The sequence below is a fragment of the Bidens hawaiensis genome, unplaced genomic scaffold, assembly GCF_021521415.1.
Source record: "Bidens hawaiensis isolate Kalapana, Puna unplaced genomic scaffold, B.hawaiensis_p1.1 tig00033272_1, whole genome shotgun sequence".
Lineage (NCBI taxonomy): Eukaryota > Viridiplantae > Streptophyta > Magnoliopsida > Asterales > Asteraceae > Bidens > Bidens hawaiensis.
The window spans coordinates 115,834-129,390 of NW_027495707.1; the positions used below are offsets into that span (position 1 = coordinate 115,834).

At 39.7% G+C, this 13,557-nt stretch overlaps 3 pseudogenes across 1 annotated transcript; 2 read left to right on the plus strand and 1 right to left on the minus strand.

The window, feature by feature from the left end:
- The first annotated feature begins 3,766 nt into the window (after nucleotides 1-3,766).
- On the plus strand, nucleotides 3,767-6,271 carry LOC143584740 (uncharacterized; annotated as a pseudogene). The gene is made up of 10 exons (XR_013144418.1): nucleotides 3,767-3,854; nucleotides 4,143-4,466; nucleotides 4,560-4,670; nucleotides 4,886-4,976; nucleotides 5,100-5,168; nucleotides 5,291-5,368; nucleotides 5,462-5,554; nucleotides 5,627-5,677; nucleotides 5,773-5,972; nucleotides 6,149-6,271. The product of XR_013144418.1 is annotated as an uncharacterized LOC143584740 (transcript).
- Nucleotides 6,272-7,420: 1,149 nt separating this feature from the next.
- LOC143584749 (uncharacterized) lies at nucleotides 7,421-9,355 on the plus strand (annotated as a pseudogene).
- Nucleotides 9,356-9,583: 228 nt separating this feature from the next.
- LOC143584750 (uncharacterized) lies at nucleotides 9,584-11,243 on the minus strand (annotated as a pseudogene).
- Between the last annotated feature and the right edge of the window lie 2,314 nt (nucleotides 11,244-13,557).

The following is a 13,557-nucleotide window of genomic DNA, read 5'->3' on the forward strand; positions in this document are numbered from 1 at the left end:
CTCGATCGCATCCTTTAAATGATGGCATGCGTCGGTGTTGTGGCCCGGGGACCTGTGAAATTCACAATATTTGCCACTGTTTTGCGGCCCCTTGTAGTGTAGTTGCTTGGGAGGCTTGAATTGGACATTCTCAGTACTTAACACCTGTGAAGGTGTTTTAGTGAGGGGAGTCCATATTCTTGGCAGAGGTCTGCTAGGATCTCTGCCGCCCTCCCTCTTGTCACTCTCCCCGTGTTTACGAGCATCCTTTTGGGGCTGGGGTGAGCTTGGTTGCGCTTGTTTTTCCGCGGAAGAAAAACTTGTTGGCTGCAACCTGGACCATACAGAGTTCTGTTTGGCCCTCTTCTCTTTGCTGCGCGGTGATTCAGCCTGATGCGCTCTTTCTCTTGCCCTATCTTGGGCAATCTGTTTCTCATTTCTCGCGAAAACTCGCGATGCCTCCATTAACTTGGCCCACGTGGTGGGCATACCATCCTTGCTTACGAGAGCTCGTCGTAACTGATCACTGCGCGCGCCTTGTATAAAGGCCACGCGCAGGAGCTGCTCAGTTATGCCCCCGATTGCCAGGGACTCCTGATTGAAACGAGTGATGTAATCTTCAATCGTTTCATCATTCCTGCGGATGCAGTGCATGATGTCATCAGGATCGCGCGTGTGCCTGCGCTGCTGTACGAAGTGGGCCTGGAACTTTTCTAACAGTTCCTCGAACCCATCAATTTGCCCTGTCGGCAAGCTCTCGAACCATACTCGCGCTGCGCCCGTGAGGCAGCGGGCAAACATATGACACCATGTTGGCATCGTCCAGCTCTCTAGGTTTCCCGTGTTATAGAAACCTTGCAAAAAGTCATCTGGATCTGTCGTGCCATCATATTTCCCCAGACCACTTGGCATCTTGGTCTTGTGCTGGATGGGAGCCTGCGCGATGCGCGCAGTAAACTTTGAGTGTTTTACCAGGATGGCTGGTCTGTAGGGGGTGGTTACGTCCACTTGCCCTCTGACCGGTGGGCTGTATGGCATGTGCAGATCCGGATCTGCTCTGGCTCCTGGCGCCATGTTCACAGGCGCGCGGAGCTGCGAGCCTCCTGCATGAGTATCCCTTGTCTTTCTCATGCTATGCACCTCTTCATCACTGAACTCTGTGTGTGCAGTGTGAACAGAATGCCCTTCTTCCGGCGCGCGCGGCCTTTTTGTGGGCTGCTTCTCCATCGCTTGCCTTTGTGTTTGGTCGGCTAGCTTCTTCTGTTTGATCATTTCAGTGTATTTATCCATCAGACGCCGCTGCTCATTTATGAGCCATTCATTCGGATCGTCTGCTTCATCTTCTGGACCCATTGGTCCTTTCAACTTCGCGCCGGCCATATTTTGTAACGTGTGATCGTCTGGAGGAGTTTCAGTCTGGCCGTGAGGGGTTGTGACGAAGGGACGGTTGCTGGTGGTACGCGTAGAATCACGCGGAACCCTCAGAACCTGCTGTCCGTCGTTAACACCCTCACGTTCAATATCCTCCAGAGCTTGATCAACGTTACGAACTCCAGAAACCATGGTGATTGAATTTTTTAGATCTGGATGAGATCTGATTGCCGTTTGTAACAGTGGATGGCGCCAATGAAGAAACGTGGATCTACTCACTGGTAGCAGATCTACTTTCCTCGGGTGTGATTAAACTATTTCACCGATGGTTCTTCTGGATCCGAGTTCTTCCACCTACAAAATGAACAGCGCCGTTACTTACCCCTCAGAAAGGGACAGAGGGGTCCTCTTTGGGGTAACCCTCCGGCGTGAGAATCAGTATCTTTTTGAGAAGATAATAATGTTGTATGTAAGTGAATCTCAAGAGTATTGCTGATCGCTGAATACTCTTGATTTGTGTGACTGTGTGTTTTCTCTGTAACTGACTGTGAGTGAATATAATTCAATGTGATTGAATGTGATATCACTGCTTGTAACTGTCAATGATTGAGTGTGAATCAATCCCCCATCAAAGTGGAGTTGATGCTGTATTTATAGTGCTAGGGTTTCCACTGGTTGGGCTCAGCCTCGTTGGCCTCCTCCAACCGCACTGCGCCATGTGTCCTCTGGGACACCTGGCGCTTTCTCGTTGGTTGTAATTATGTGGTAGCACATGTGTCATGCTGAGTTGTCGACCTTTCATTTGGCAGCTGTCAATATCAGCATATTCTTACTCCTTAAAAAGATGCCTTCTAGAAGATTGTCTGACGTGCACAATCAAGGTCGCCCTAATCCTGACTTGAATAAGGACGAGGTTGATTATGTGCACGTGTGATATGCGCCCATCCTGAGGATGCGCGAAGTCTTCTTTTTATTCTCACGCGCAGATATTTCATGCGCAGGTGTGATATGCACGAGCGTGTGATATGCGCCGCGCGATTGTGCGCCGCGCGCATATGCGACGCGCGAGCATATGTGATGTGCAAGAGCATGTGATATGCGCCGCGCGTTGATGCGCCGCGCGCATATGTGATGCGCGAGCATATGATGCCTGAGCATGTTTTGTATGCGCCATGCGCCTAGGTTTTGGCTTTGTGCCTTGATAATGTCTTTATCTTGTGGGTTGACCCGCCTTGATTGGTGTTGAGGCGGGTACATACCTCTTCATGACGTTTATGGGTTAATAACCTAGTGTCTCTCACTAAATCTATAGGGATAACCGTCACGTTATATCATTAGTGTGGTAACGCTCGCCATATCACATCTCGCACTAGTGGCAATCACTTTCTTGTCTCACTAATCTTATTTGATCCCTGATCTTGTATTTGATTTTATCTAGACAACAAAAACAAATTAACAAGTTATAATTAATAAAAAAAAACACAATATTAGTTAATATTAGTAGTCGGATGTTACTGTTTATTAGATATTAATTAATCTATTATATGTTTTTAATACCCCATTAACAAGATCAATTAAAAAAAATACCTAATAGAAGCAATGGTAGAAGCGAAGTGTTGAAAAAGCACACCCACACTTATAGCTAGGTAGGCCGTCCAAACTGTTTGAACTTGCTTAGAAATTGTTCAAAAAATGCTCGTTTGTTTTTTCGCTCATTTTAAACAAGCCGCTTTGCTTAGTTCGGTTTGTAAACGAGCCAAGCAACTAGCAAAGGTCAGCTCGTTTCGATTCGTCTCGAATATTTTTAATTTATTTATATGTAATTATATATGAACAAAAATATAAATAAATAGACAATACACATAAATATAGGTATACAATTTTTTAAATCCTTTAAATTTTCTCAATTCCGTTAGTTTTATAGTTTTATCTTTCGCTTTAAGTGTTCAAAATACATGAAGTTCGTTTACATGTTCATTATATTTTAGTTCATATTTATTTCTCATAAAAATTTACAACCAATTAAACGTTTGTCTAAAAACTACTAATATATACAAAATATATTATTTACAACCTTCAAACTTGTTTCTTATTGAAAATTTTAATGTGAAAAAGAAATAAACAACGCTTGAAAATTGCTCGATGTTCGATCGAAAAATGTTCGATTCGATTTTGGCTCGTTCCGATTTTTGCTCGGTTCGAATTTTAGTCGTTTCGGTTGTAAACGAGCAAGCCTTCGCTCGGTTCGGTTCAGCTCATGAACAACGCTATTAAGATAGGAGTGTTCACGGCTTGCTTCTAAACCGTAAAACCATCAAAATCGGACCGATGAATATAATTTAACCGAACGGCATGATCTAACAATATAATTTAACGGACAGCTTATAAAAACCCTCGTGGCTCTGCTCGTGAGAACTCGAAAAGATGAGCTCAGCAGACGCAGATCCGTCGTGTAGTCTACTCCATCATCAGTTAGAGTCTATTCTCGATTCCGATCCTTTAATGTAAGTCCTCATACATCTCAATTAGGACTCATTTTACCCCAATTTAGGGCAAATTCCACCAATTTGTTGAGTGATTAGTCAAACTCTTACTCAATATGCAGCAACTGATAGTCAAACAAACCCTAATTGCACCTTCAAAATAACTAGTTATTATTATTATTATTATTATTATTATTGTACAGTTTTTGAACTAGACTAATTAATATAATAAACCTACTTCATTACATGCACTGTAAAGTTATATGTACTTTTAGTAGGTTAACTTGATCTAATATCATCTGTAACCAGTGATGAAGTGGGATTTGTTCATCCGTCTCAGTTTGCTGCTATAAGTGACATGTCAGATGATGGCATTAGGTCGGAGTCATCAGAAGCTAATCATGCTGAGATGGCTTTCTGGTGTAAAGATCACAAGTTGGGCATCTCGACGCACGTTATTCGCCCGTTGTATAATGCTGCTAAGCACGCGTTTATGTCTTCACTAAATCGGTATAAAATGCTGACTGATTTGCACGCGATGAAAGTGGTGTTGGATGCTGAAAGTGAAGTGATGAAGCATAGCAGGATGCTTTTGCTGTTGAGTTGTGATTTTGGAACCGCGTGGAATTGCAGGTATTCATCTTTTTTATATTTAAAAGACTTTTTGAATGAAGATGGTTTATAAATTTTTTATGTTTTTAATGGCCTACTGCTAATACTTTGCAGGAAGGAAGTTGTTTTGAAGAAGCAAAATATTATGTTATTTTTTGATGAGCTAAAGTTATCTACTTTGGTCCTTTCATATTCGCCAAAAAGCGAGCGCTCGTGGAGCCATAGGTGGGAAGGTAGCTCCTCTATTGGAATAAATATTTTCTGTTTCAAAATAATATTTTTTTTCTTACAGTTATCTTTATCCAGTGAAACTTGTTGCTTGATGAAATTATGAATGTAGTGTCTGTATTAGGGTTCATTGTGTTTTGATATTTGTTGTTGCTCGGGGGTTATAGTATAATGCACTCAGGGTTTTATATAACTTTGTGAATTTTTAACAGGCGATGGGTGATTAAGATGATAGCTGACAAGTTTACAAATCTGGAAGAAGTTTTGAAAAGTGATTCTGAATTAGCCAAAAGAATAGCGGAGGTTAAATATTATTTTGGCAATTCTGTTGTTTATATGTTGAACTTGTTTCGGACTTTCGTCTCATCTTATCTATTGTTGACTAGATGGTCATCACTCCCTGATGATGTTGACTTTAATTTGCAGAAGTCGAAGATGAATTACCGTGCATGGAATCATCGTTGCTGGTTAGTATCTTACATGACCAAAAGTCAGGTGTGAACTTTACACTTCTTGGTCTATTAATATCTCTGTCTCTCTCTTTTTTTTTTTTTTTTATGTTTTCTGTTTATAATGATTTTGTGAGTGTTAATAGGTTTTTCTTGGTTCTTTTTCAGATAATTGATGAGTTAATTAATAATCGAGATTGGGCTGGATTACATGTTGCTGATAACTCTTGCTTTCACTATCGAACGGTAAGTTTAAGTTTCAACTATCAATGACTATTGATGTATTTATTTTAGATTTAATTTTGTTTTGAGTGACTGAAAATTTAACTGATTGGGCAGCGGTTGATGAGCAGGACATTAGAAGATTCATGGTATAAACAAGAATTAGAAGAAAGCCCGTCACATAATACAGAAGTACATCAACTTTGGAAGGTTTAAGGCTGTCATGTTCATATTTCCATGAATCTAGTGCATCTATGTCATTAACAATTTGTACAATGACAGGAAGAGCTAATCTGGAGTGAAACATTAATCAAGTGTTACATAGGAAGAGAGGTACGCATATCTGTTTTTCATTCTTTTGTTATTTTTTTTATCAAAGTTTGACTAATTTGACTTAATTATAAATGTGGTATATGCTTGTGTTTCAGGCACTGTGGCTTTATCGTCGTTTCCTCTCGCTTTTCTGGATTAAACATTTTGCAGCTCACATGGGTGGGACCCATGTTGATTCATTTTTGGATAACGAATTACTACTCTTTCGCTTGTGTACAGTTATTCTGGATAATGTTTTTGGGATTACGAAACACAAGCAATGTTCGCAGCTACTTATGTAGTGTGGTTGATTAAGGTAACATCAACTTTCTTTAATTTCATTATGGGTAAAAAAAGTCAAAATGGGTCGTGTTGAAACAGGTCAAATCAAGTCGGTTTGGGTTGGCTGACCTATTCGTATTGATCACCCATTTATAAGTAAAGGGCTTAAAAGTTGTCATTTGTAAAGTTATACGTTTGTTTGTTTATTAGCAAATGGATGAACTTAGAAGTGCGGAGATTCAAGAAAAGTTGGGAGAAGAAATTGAAGACGTTTTGAAGAAGGTATGCCCTGATAAGGCTTTTCTTTGGGATCTTGTGAGGATGAAAAGTTAAAGGCTGTAAATTTGTTTTTGTACTTTTATTTTTGTTAACTGTGATGTGAATTTGTTTATTATTTACCTTGGACTAAATGTAAGGTAAATTTGTTTGACCCGTTAAGTTATTATTAGACCCATTTGACCCGTTCGACCCATTTGACGTGTTTCTTTTTAGCCATTCAACCCATTTGACCCGCTTTTTTAGAGCTTAATAGCTTATCTACTTGTGATGTGAGTTTTTAAACAAACCACAATAGCTTCTGATCATTTATTTAAATCAATTTTAAAATGATATAAAAACCTTAGCACATGAGTAAAAAATATGTCAACATAAAAGACATTCCGAACTTATACAGATTAATTGCCCTCTATAAATTAAAATTGAACTTTTCATTCCCGCAATTTGTTTAAATTTGCTATTTCCGAAAAGTTTAAAATATGTTACTTCACTTCCGCACCTACAGTTTCATTTACCTTGCAATTTTCGTCCTCACTAACATATTTTGGACTAAAATAATAGATTTTAAAAAACATGGACGATAATTGCAAAAAATCTAGATATAGAAATAGCAAGTTTTAAACTTTTGAACCGAAATAGTAAATTTGAACAAACCACATTAGAGATGCACAAAAAAACCGGTTCCCGACCTGACCCGGCGGTTCCTACTCGGAACCGGACCTGACCATACCTTACCCCGCGGGTATGGACCGGGCTTTGGGTTCCCCCTGAAACTGTACCCGGAACTGCAACCGACCCGAACCCGGTGGAACCGGTTCAACCAATACCCGGTCAAAGCCCAACCCCACCCTACCCGAAAAAAACCCGATGGAACTGGTCAAAACCCAGTCAAATACCCGACTATACCCGAAACCGATTTTGACTTTTCTTGACTATACCCAAAACCGGTTCCAACTCTTAAGAATACCCAGTTTGTGCCACTCTAAACCACATAGACGAAAAGGAAAGTTCTCTCTTTTTTTAACAAGGGACATGGACACATGGCAAATTTAAAGTGAGCAAAAATGGAGCCAAAGTGCGGGTTGACCCGACCCGCATATTATTCCATTACACATGGATCACATCTTATCCACAAACTAGAAAACTTTATACCAAAATCCAAAATCATCATATCCTTCCACACACAACCACAGCACACACACACACTCTGCAACAATGATGAGAACACCATGAATTCAAACCTCAAACCCAAAATCAAACAATGCTTTCCACAGAATTCACACCAACCTTCTTCCCCTTCAACTCCCACCCAAAAGCCACTTCAACCCCCCATCACCATTACTCCCTCATCACCTGCACAAACCCTAACACAAACCCTAATTTCAAAACCTCATCAAGCTTCAAACTTTCCACCAATTTCAAGTCTCCCCAGTTACAAACCCGCAATTACAAAGAAACCCATTTCATGAAACTGCTTAACAGATCCTGCAAAGCAGGCAATTATGAAGAATCACTTCATTTTCTTGAATTCATGGTTAGCAGAGGCTACAAGCCTGATGTCATCCTATGCACAAAGCTGATTAAGGGTTTCTTCAACACGCGGCGGGTCGAAAACGCGCTTAAGGTTCTTCAAATACTCGAAGCGTACGGTGAACCAGATGTGTTTGCTTACAATGCAGTGATCAGTGGGTTTTGTAAGTTGAATCAGATTGACTCGGCTAATCGAGTGTTGGATTGGATGAAGAATAATGGGTTTTCGCCGGATATTGTTACTTATAATATTTTGATTGGGAGTTTGTGTGATAGGGGGAAGTTAGGGTTGGCTATGAAGATGTTGGATCAGTTGTTGGAAGATGATTGTAATCCGACGGTGATCACATATACGATATTGATCGAGGCGACGATTTTGGAAGGCGGGATTGATGAGGCGAGGAAGCTTTTAGATGAGATGTTGGATAGAGGGCTGCAACCTGATATGTATACTTATAATGCTATAATTAGAGGGTTGTGTAGAGAAGGTATGATGGAAGAAGCTTTTGAGTTTGTTCAAAGTTTGCCGTCGAAAGGGTGTAAACCGGATGTGATATCGTATAATATATTGTTGAGAGCATTGTTGAATCAAAGGAGATGGGGTGATGGGGAGAGGTTAATGGAAGAAATGTTTTCGAGAAAGTGTCAACCGAACGCGGTTACTTATAGTATTTTGATAAGCTCGTTGTGTCGGGACGGGAAAGTAGATGAAGCTCTAAACATGTTGAAGATCATGGTGGAAAGTGGGCTTAGTCCTGATGCTTTCACTTTTGATCCTTTGATTTCTGCTTTTTGTAGAGAGGGTCGGCTCGATGTCGCGTTAAGTTTCTTAGATTACATGATATTGAGTGGGTGTCTACCCGATATAGTGAATTACAACACGGTTTTATCGGCTTTGTGTAAGAATGGAAATGCAAATGAAGCTATGCAGATATTTGAAAGATTAGGAGAAACAGGGTGTCCACCTGATGTGAGTACTTATAACACAATGCTAAGTGCTTTATAGTACAATAAAGAGAAAGAAAAGGCTTTACATTTGGTTTCAGAAATGATAAATAAAGGGATTGATCCAGATGAGATAACGTATAACGCACTTATTTCGTGTTTATGTCGAGATGGGTTGGTAGACGAGGCGATTGGGTTGTTGGAAAGTATGGAGAATTACGGGTTTATGCCGACTGTTATAACTTATAATATTGTGCTTCTTGGATTGTGTAAAGCTCATAGAATTGATGATGCAATTACTGTTTTGGAAGAAATGGTGGAAAAGGGGTGTAAACCGAACCAAACGACTTATATTTTGCTGGTGGAAGGGTTCGGGTTCTCAGGTAAACGGGCCGAGGCTTTGGATTTGGGTAATTTGTTGTTCAAAATGAGAGTTATTTCGGAAGATTCTGTCAAACGGTTGAAAAAGACTTTCCCATTGCAAGAACCTCAAGAACACTCTAACTAAGAAGTGTTTATGGAGTTAAAAACCATTTAAGAAGGTTTTGTTGAAGAACAAGCAGAAATTAGGTAAAAAGCAGTAAACTTTACCAGTTTTTGTGTATTAATTTGAGGAAAGGAAGTAGATATCAAAATTAATCTGCTGAAATTAACATTCTTTTAATTTTCCCATATCGAAAATGACAATACGCATAAAAAAGTTGTTTATGTATATAAGTTAAATACCAGTTTTCGTGTATCAATTTGAAGAAAGCAAGTAGATATCGGCGACATTAACCCTGCTGAAATTAACAACCTTTTGCAGCTTCTCATATCGAAATGACAAATACGCATAAAAAACTTCTATTTGTTAATGTATAGCTGGAAATTACAAGACAGAAACCTTAAAAAAGTTTAAACCACCTTCCATTCGGTTAGTTTCTGATGTAGTTGCTTAGCTTCTTCTCGCATACCACTTGCAGCCAAACCCCCAATCATATCAGAATAAAACTTTGCACCATACGGTCTCTGTGGGCTCGAGGTTAACATTTTCAAAACCTTGATCGCATCGTCTGGTTTCTGTTTTTGACATAACTTACGAATTATGTACTTATAAGTACTATGAGTAGCTCTATGTCCATTTTTATTCATCAATTTCAAAATCTTCACAGCCTCTTCAACCATATCAGCATGACAAAATCCCCAAATCAAGCTTCTATGAGTAACATCATCAGGAACAATCTTCTTTCCCTTTATTATTTCCTGATATAAACCAACTGCTTTCTCCATATAACCTCTTTTAGCCAACCCATCAATCAAAATGTTGTAACTTACCAAACTTGGAGGGGTATTACTGTCTTTTAAACATTCAACAATCTGCAAACACAGATCCATCATTCCCACATCACAAAGCGCGCGCAGAAGCGTGTTGTAGGTGATGATATCAGGTGAACAGTCGTTCAACACCATTTCGTTAAAGAAACCGACAGCACGATCAAGAAACCCGTATTGGCAAAACCCCTTTATCAAAATATTGTAAGTAACCATGGTTGGGGCGTTAGACGTTTCATTCATGAAAGCTAGAATCTCATCCACCTTATCCAAGTAACCATGGTTAAAAAACGAGTGGATAAGCGTTGTGTACATTACTGTATTCGGCTCCATACCGTGAGATAAAAGATCATTTATAACCAAAATAGTATCTCCAAAATTCCCTCGTTTACTAGTAATGTTAATAATCGAATTGTACGTCACTAAATCAGCATTACAACCATGAACCGATAAATCGTTCAAGATTTCCATAGCTCGTAAAACACCACGTGATTTGCAAACTAATTCAACAAGAACCGAGCTAGTGCTAACATACGGGGTGCAACCCTTGGCTAACTGATCCTTCCAAAATGAAACCGCTTGGTTAAGATAACCGTGTTCTAACATAACACGAATTATGGCATTATAAGTAATATCATCTGGAGGACAACCGGATACACTCATACCTTCTAGAAGATCAAGAGCCGCGTCTATACGTCTGTTTTTACATAAACCACTGATTAGCATATTGTAAGTGATGATATCAGGGACCCCACCAGACATAACCATACAAGTCAAGACCTCAGTGGCTCGTTCCGTAAAATTGATCTTGACTAAACCTCTAATCAACTTCATGCACCAATCAAAGTCGGGAATTTGGTTTCTTCGGCACATTAAAGCTACCAATCTTGCTGCTTTTAGCAGCTCCCAGTGTCTGCAAAAACTCTGTAAAGGTCGTTATTAGTCTGCTCATCGTTTCTCACGAAAATCCTACCAGAATACGAGTCTTCTCCATCTTCCTTAACTTCATTTCTATTCTTTCTCCATGGATCTACTCTGGTTTCAGTGATTCTGTCAAGAACAGCATGGCACTGCAACGAGTTACCTAATCTTTGTGAGGCGGTAACTCCGGTCCATGGTTCATGTAACTGAGTCTTGACAGGAGAGATGATGGACTGATGGCTGATAAGTGAAGTGAGGTTGACTTGATCAGAAATAAAATTCAAATTCTGCAACATTGATGCTTCAGCGAATCAACCCTGAGAATGATTGACGAACCTTTAACTGAAAACACAAAAGTTCAAAATCGGACTGACAGATACGAGTGTGCAAGAAACCCAAAAAACCAAACAAAAAAAAGAACCTGATAGAAACAAAAACCGACTGTAAAAACCCGAACTTATCCCGGTTTGGTTTTGCATGTAATAAAAGCCAAAAAAATCTGATCCGAATTTCTAAATTTTGATTTTTTATTTCAAGTAATTTATAAGAATTTAATAAATACGTAACTCAAATATTTCAGCCAAATTATTATATAATAATAATCAACTAGTTACTAATTAACAAAATGATTTAGGCCTAAATTCAATATTTTGGGCCAAAACACAATTTTCAAGCTCAAAAGCCAAAACCGAAACCTATCTGTTTTAACAAATAATAAAACCAAACTTGGATTTTTGGTTGAATTTTAGCTCAAAACCGAACCGTCACACCCGTCAGAAGAAGATTGTCGTCACCAAAAATCCTAAAAAAACCTATAAACCCTAAACCTTACAGAAACTGAAAACCCATTTCACACTATCCTCATACGATATCAACAACCATTTTACTGAATCAATTAACCCATAAAAATGAATCTTAGACTTACCAAACTGAAAACTAGAACCGGTTGAAATCGAAATTGTTATAAAGATTGACGCTTTGTTTCAGGAAACAACAGTAGGTGTTATCGCCGGCGGGTTAGGCGGTGGGGTTAGCCGGTGGTTTTAGATGGCAATTGTTAACTAAGGCTGAGGGGTGTGGGGGGCGCGAGAGGGGGCGCGAGTGGGGGCTCCAGCCAATAATATTGTTACGTGTGGCAGAGAGAGAAACTTGATAAGATGGGTGTTGGTTGTGGTGCTCGCGCCCCTGGCCCTGGTGTGGAGGGGCGCGAGCGGTTTATTTTTTTATTTTTTTATAAATGTATTAAAAAAACGTATTATTAAAAAAACAAGAAATTATTTAAAAAACACACATTTTTTTTAAAATTCATAATAAAAAAAAACATACTAAAAATTAAATAAACAATAATATTTAATAATAAAACTAATCTAATACAAGATCATCTGGTCGCCTCGCCCACAAATGTTCAACCAACTCATGTCGAAGATCCCCGTGTATCTCACGGCTCTTGATATTTGCTATGTTATGAAGTTTTTGTTGATCACTGATTGTGGACGGTTGTGGCGGAATGTCACCTTGGTAGTTTTGGCATATAGCTTTGCCCCCGTGTATCTCACGGCTCTTGGTAGTTTTGATTTATATGAAATGGGTTATATATAGGAAAAAAATTTTGGGTTTTATAAAGGAGTTTGGGATATTATATATGAGTTTGGAGATTGAAGTTGTGCTTGATATGGTTAAAATGGGTTGATTTAGGGGTATTATATAGGATTTTGTAAAGGTTTTTTTAAAAAAAAAACCCGAGCTCAACTGCTCTTTTGGGTGGGCCCACCAGCTTTTCCTCTCTCTTCTCCCGCGATCACCCTTGCGCCCGCCTGGAAATCCGCGCTCGCGCCCCTCTCGCGCCCCTCTAGCGCCTCGGTGGTGTGGCGCTCGCGCCCCGGGGCGCGAGCGGATGGCCTCACGCGCCCTTTCTCGCGCTCCACACCCCTCAGCCTAATTAACCAAGTTGGCAGGGCGTTAACAACTAGAACTAGGGTTCTGGGTTTTGTCAAGCCGGTGATTAATTAAATAAGATTATTACGCTTCACGTCCTTTCATTTTGAGTGTTTATAAATATTAATCACACACATATACATATCGTATGGAATCAAAATTTTGTTATTTTGAGTATTTTTTATACAATTTGACTAGGGACTTTCCTCTCTCTTCTCCCGCGATCACCCTTGCGCCCGCCTGGAAATCCGCGCTCGCGCCCCTCTCGCGCCCCTCTAGCGCCTCGGTGGTGTGGCGCTCGCGCCCCGGGGCGCGAGCGGATGGCCTCACGCGCCCTTTCTCGCGCTCCACACCCTTCAGCCTAATTAACCAAGTTGGCAGGGCGTTAACAACTAGAACTAGGGTTCTGGGTTTTGTCAAGCCGGTGATTAATTAAATAAGATTATTACGCTTCACGTCCTTTCATTTTGAGTGTTTATAAATATTAATCACACACATATACATATCGTATGGAATCAAAATTTTGTTATTTTGAGTATTTTTTATACAATTTGACTAGGGACTAGAATACGTTACTTATATATGTTTCAACTGTATTCATTGTTGTTGGGTAGTCGAAGTGTGTAGAAAGGATGCATCAAAATTACAAATACAAAGATGAGAACTAAAATAGAGTTTTAAAACATACTTGGTTTTCAATA